This window comes from Mauremys reevesii, linkage group 3 (assembly GCF_016161935.1).
Source record: "Mauremys reevesii isolate NIE-2019 linkage group 3, ASM1616193v1, whole genome shotgun sequence".
Classification (NCBI taxonomy): domain Eukaryota; kingdom Metazoa; phylum Chordata; order Testudines; family Geoemydidae; genus Mauremys; species Mauremys reevesii.
The window spans coordinates 15,841,508-15,847,688 of NC_052625.1; positions in this window are offsets into that span (position 1 = coordinate 15,841,508).

The window sequence follows — 6,181 nt, forward strand, 5'->3', positions numbered from 1 at the left end:
GGGTTACATGTCCAAGCTACGGTGGTACATTTCTGCTGTAGGGGACTCGTTGGGAATTAAAACTGTGCACAGTTTGTAATCAGTAGCTCTCTTTCTCAAAGAAATACCAGTGCAACGGGAAGAGATGACTAATTTAATTTGGGTGCATGACCTTGGTTCCCAGTCAGTTGTACCATTGAGCAGTCACCACCGCAGCAACGCGAGGCCACGAGCTCTGGCAGCAGCCCGGAGAGAGAGACAGATCACTGTGGAGAAGAGAGCTGGGGAGGGTGGCACAGTGAGTGGTTTCCATGGCAGCCCGTCGGATGCCAGGCAGCATTTCCCCAGAGCAGTGGGCAGTTCAGTGTCAGCGCTTGAGCAAGGAGAGGAAAAGTAGAGTCTGTCCGTTTGCATTACTGGTGATTTTAAATATCAGAGAGAAGAGGGAACTGAGAGGCAGGATTGGAGACAGAAGAGAAGGAGGCAGAAGTAAGACTCAAAACGCCCTGAAAGAAAAAAAGAATGATTCCCAGAGTCTGTTATTACAGGGAGGAAGAGCTCGTGGGGCCTAATTCTCCTCACTTTCACCCGTGCAACTCCATCAGCATCACTGGAGTCACTTCTGATTTACAGCCCGGTCAGGTCAGCATCAGAGCCAGGCCCCCCGCACTCTTGGGAGGTGCCCGCATTTCTGTGGTGGGAGAAGTGATTGTTGGGTGCAGAAGTGTTTGTAGATCACTGCTGTGCCGTGCCTTTATTGCATGTTGTGCTACCCAGTACTACAGAGACCAGGGCACAGGTGCTGTCAAATACTTCTCTTATCCCACAGAGCTGCATGGAGCAGGACCACTGAGATTTCAGCTTCAGAGTCAGTGAATTTGTTCCAAGTCCTTGAAGCTGAGGCCTCCATGGTCCTGCTCCATGCAGCCCTATAGGGAAACATGGACTCGACCCTTGGGGAAGCTCAGGTCCAGATTGAGACGAGGAAGCCAAAGAGCTCGACCGGTTCAGGTAATACTTAAGGGCTGTAGGTATGGCTTTTAACCCACAGCCCCCGGTCATGCTCTGGTAGCAACTCAAAAGGGCCGCAGGGACAATGTGGGGAATTAGTCTCTCCCTGTGCCAGTAGTAGGACTAGCAGCTTACATCTCCTCAGTTGTGGGGCTACTGGGGGCTCTAACCTGCCCTCTGGCTGGGCCTTGCACGCTGAGGAATAACCAAGGTAAAAGGAAGCCCTAGCCCCTCCTCCTCAGCCCACAACACCTCTGTCTGACACCAGACTGCCCCTTGGTGGGGATTTAAAGCCGGATACATTCTTCTTGGTTCTCTGTGAGATGGTACACCCCGTGCTCTCCTCTTTGCCATGTCCAAGGAGCGCTTTTCCTAGCTAGTATCTCTGCTGCCCAGACCTTGAGTGCTCTGAGTGAAAGTGAAGTGCTCCCCAGCTCCTGTTCCTCCCCTGTGGCAGCCATTCCCCTGGCAGTGCCTGGAGCCCAGCCCTGCCTAGTAGCTCATGTGGGCTTCTCTGGAGGACATGAAAGCAGCAGGGAGAGTGGAGAGCTCCCTCCTGGCTCCGCTTCTGGACTAATTAGCTGCACGCTGACTTGAGATCAATGCATATTCAGAGTTCTCTGGGTGGATATGAAAATGCAGGTCACTAGACGCAATCCGTCACTCTGCCTGTATTAGGGAAATCAGGATGCAAAGCAGCTCCGTGGAATCACTGTACCATTAGAGGGGCACAAGGCACAAAGAGCCACCATGAGTTCTCTCCCCTTCGTTTCACTGAGTCTGTTACACAGATTTAGGACAGAACTCTGTGCTGGCTTGCACCCCATCCACCCCGACACTCTCAACAGCACAGTTCATCCCTCAGGAGGCTGAGTCACACAGCTGCCCTCTGAATCCCTGCTCGCCCACTCCGCCTCCGCCTCCCCGCACCACACTGACCGCTCCTCCAGCAGCTCTGTGACAGTGTGCTACCCACTAGGGCCCATCAGGGTGTGTGTATATACATTCCCCACTCAATCCACTGACTGCCCGATAGCGCCCCCAGACATCAGGCAACTCCATCAGGTTGAGTGGCAGCACTGCAACCCACCCTGCTCTTTGGGGTCCCCGTCTCAGGCCCTGGTTGTGTACACTCCCCGGCCCTCCCTTTCCGGAGACCACTGCTCCTCACAGCAAAGCAAACCAGCATGCGGTGAGGTTCAGGCCGTAGCCCAGTGTGTGAGCAGACTCCAGAGCTCTCACAGGCTCAGTTCTTGAAAGCTAGAAAGGCTACGAACAAACAGTCCCTAGATCCCTTCCCCCTTCAAATTAAAGCCTTTTGCACGGATTACAAAACAGACTCCCAACAGGTTAGCTGGATTCCCCTAGAGGTGTAGGCCTTCCCCCAGCCCAGTTACACAGCTGGCCATGGGCGTGGGTGAAGCTTCCTAGCTAGCCCCCTGCCTGCCTCTTCCGGCCGAGGACCTGCCCCCACTCATGCTCTCAGTCTCCCCTCCCTCCCCCATTGCCCTGGCCAAAGTGGGGCAGGGGACCTGAGAGCTCGGTCAGGGCCACGGGGAGTGGGCCTGACAGCTCAGCTGGGACTGTGATGGATCTCTCTGCCCTGGCTGGAGAGCCGAGCCCGGAGACCCTTCCACCGCAGCCCCACCCCATTCCACCCCTACTCTGCCTCTTCCCCCATGAGGCCATGTCCCCCACTGCTCTCCACCACCCCCAGACCAGAAAAGGTCTGTGCCTGCACTGCAGCTCCGAAGCTGTGGTGGGAAGCGAGAGCTTCTCCAGCCTGGGGCTGTGAAGGGGGGAGATTTTTCAGGGGCCCCCAAATCTGCAACTGTCCTCCCCCCGCTCGTGGTGTGAGGTTCGGGGAGGCTTAGCCTTTGTTTTATGTTACATCCTTTTTCCTCTTCCTTTCTGTAGTTTGTCTTCAGAGCATATGCTGTTTGGGGCAAGGACCTATTACCAAGTCATCCCCACTGTGAATGCTTGAGAGAGGAGATTTGATGCCACTGCACAGATGCAGTTTCAGACATAAGGGTCTGAGCCCACTTCTCTCTCAGCAGGCCACTTCACACAACAGCTAAACTGCCAGCCCCAGTGTTTTATAGTGCATCTTAAATACCCAACACTTAGAGACCCACAGGCAGGGCCTTCTCCAGCCATCAAGAAGGTCTCTTCCTAAGCTCCTTCTACTGGAAACTCCTCCTCACCACTGAAGTCTCCTCTCTTTTAAAGGCTTCTCTTTCTAGGCGCAGCCTTTTATCTCAGCTGTTGCTGATGAGCCACTTCGTCACAACTGGGGTAATAGCCCTAAATAGGTAGGACAGCTGCAACAGCATGGGGTTTGTATACCCCATCATACAGCAGATTTAGGAATGACTTCCTCTCAGCCCTAGGGTGGTTTGCCTGAGGGGTTACCTTTGCTGCAGGTCTTGGAGACTTGTAATTGCCTGTATTTAATTTTTAGCGTGATGGCTCTTCAGTGCTTTGTAGCAGACACCATACAAACAGATGAAATGTTTAAAAAAAATCAGTAAAATACTAGGAACCTTTACATTCCATTCCTTGTGATTAGCTAGCAAAAGGAGTTACAGGATGGTGACTCTCTGCCCACAACCAACCAACACAACCCCACTTCTGTGCACTTACCCAGCGCCTTCCCCCCCACCCCCCGTGCCTAGGCATGTTGTGCCAGGTATCGCAGCACACATGGCATGCAAGCCGCTCTTCTGAGAAGATGATATGCCAACTGTGAGTGCCAGCTCCCTTGTCCAAAATGAAGGAACAGTGTGCGGGGTCAGGGAAGAGGAGTGAAGGGGTGTGGAAAGGAGAAGGACCCATGGATATCCTTGTCCAAAGAAATTGGATCTCTCTTGACCAATTTCAGATCTGGTGTAGGCGCTGCTGAAATACTTGGACTGGGTTTGCCTTTTGACTCTCAATGGCTATTTTGGTATCTTGCCAGTTCCCAACACTTTCCCTCTATGCCCCTGCTGTGTTTCTCTCTCTCACACAAACACCCAGCAGCTCTAGGTAGCCCTTCTGAAAACCACTCATGCTGCCCTGTCCCTTCAAGATCAGAAATGGTGCAGCAGCAGTTCTATAGGTAGGCTGGATTCTGCACAGTGACAACCTGCAGCTGGTGCGGAGAATGAACGTCAGACACAAAATTGCCCAGGCTCTGTCTTCTTGTAATTGGGTTAGATAAAGGAAAAGGGCCAGGTGACTAGAGCTCAAACAAATTGAAACATGTTGCTCATATAAACATGTCTATCCAAGATGTTCCTAGAAGCTGTTGGGAGACACGGTAGCAACATCAGCAGCCTAAGAGCCCAGAATAAGGAACTGCAAATTAGTTTCCATTGCACCTGTTATAGATGTGCTTAAAGGTCAATCTTTCCGTTCCCATCCATTTCACGGTTTACACAGGCAGAGACATCCCTATGGCTGTGTGGACTCTCAGAACCGTGCGCTGACCAAAATGGCTTTCATTTGTCTTAAAATGGAAATAACCATGCTCTCAGGGACCGAATGCAATGCAATGAATGCATAAATAATATTGGATGAACTCCAGATTGGAACCACTACATGTAGCCAATCCAGCAGGTACTCTGGAAATCTGTAGCTCCTCCCATGGTGGCCAGCAGCCTGTAATCTCCTCTCAAAGTCTGTGATTTCAGAGTCCCCCAAATTGCTACTTTACCTGTTTCTGAGCCAACAGTTGGCGTGGTTTGTGAAAGTCACTCCGGCTCAGCACTTTAACTCTGCAGGGCAGAGAGACAAGCTCCCAGTGCCACTATCCACGGCTCTCAGGGGGCCAGGCTGTGCCTTTGAGGGGATATGATGCAGAGATTCACCTCCCCAAGGGATGCTCTTAGGTGGAATATGCCTCAGGGAACCCAATACCTGTCTGAGCCCCAGGCACACATTTCAAACGGTGCAGTTTGCCCTCCTCTCTGCAGCTGGCCAGCTCTGCTGTGGTCCTGCCCCCTTTGGTGTATACTGTGTGCACCAAAGGAGCAGTGCCTTTGCTCCTGACAAGATCAGGAACTTTGATTGACCCTGGCTCTTTGGTAGCACACGCAATGGAAAAGGTGGGAGAGGTAGGTTCCTGGTATCTTCTTCATCCAGCACATGCAGACTATCCAGGGCTAGGGAATAGCCATCATTGGCCAAACACCTTCCGCTCTCAGGATTCAGAGCTGAGAGCTGTAGATCCTGGAGGAGAACAGGGTCCTCTGTTCCTTCTTGCTCACGCTAATGGAAGCATTTTTTGTCAGGGGTCTCAAGTTCAGCTGCTCAGTGCATTCCAGTCTGAACTTTTTATCTTAGAATTATGTTAACAAGACAGAACAATGCTTATACATCTAATGTAACCATTACTTCCAATGCACTGTTGGTCCTATTTGTCTTGTACATGGCCCAGAGCGAGCTACATTCATTCTCAATGTTACTTTTTAGAAAAGTCTCATGAAAGGTCCCCTGTAGAAGAATGCCTCAGTAAAAGGAGAGAAAAACACTAATTTCCTATTCAGAACATTGAGGGTCTGATCCAAAGAATTCCAGTGGGCTTGGATCAGGCCCTTTATCATCCTATTTTATGGCTCAAATCTGCTCCCACTGGCAGTTATGCTACTGACTCCATGGGGAGCAGGGTCAGGTCCTTAATTTATTTAAAGCATTTTTCCCATGTGTTCAATGGCTTCATGAGTCATGCCTGATCCCATAGCTCTTTGCAGACATGCCTTTAAAAGGGTAAATTGAGTTAGTTGCCTGAGAAATCAATGTCTCTGCTGCATGCTGGGAAAATACATATTTGACTTTAAGCCATCTGTTTTCAAAGATGATGGGCCAGCTACACCCTGAATATATCTAGATTCTATACACTGCACAGCACACCACTCCTTTTAATAATCACCATTTTCACTTTTGTCCAGTGATCTCAAAGTGCTTTACAAAGGCAGATGAACGTTACTCCAGTTGTACAGATGGTGAAAACTGAGGCCCAGAGAGGATGAAGTCACCCAAAAAGCCAGCACCAGATAAGCATTTTAGGTGTTCTGGGTTCCAGTCCCACGCTCTAACTACTAGGCTAGTTTGCTTCCCGTTTGGAAAGCCAAAGCCTGAAGTAATGCTATGAAATATTATGAAAATTGGCAAGGCATCACCAGAGGACACTCATTTGTACTTCTCA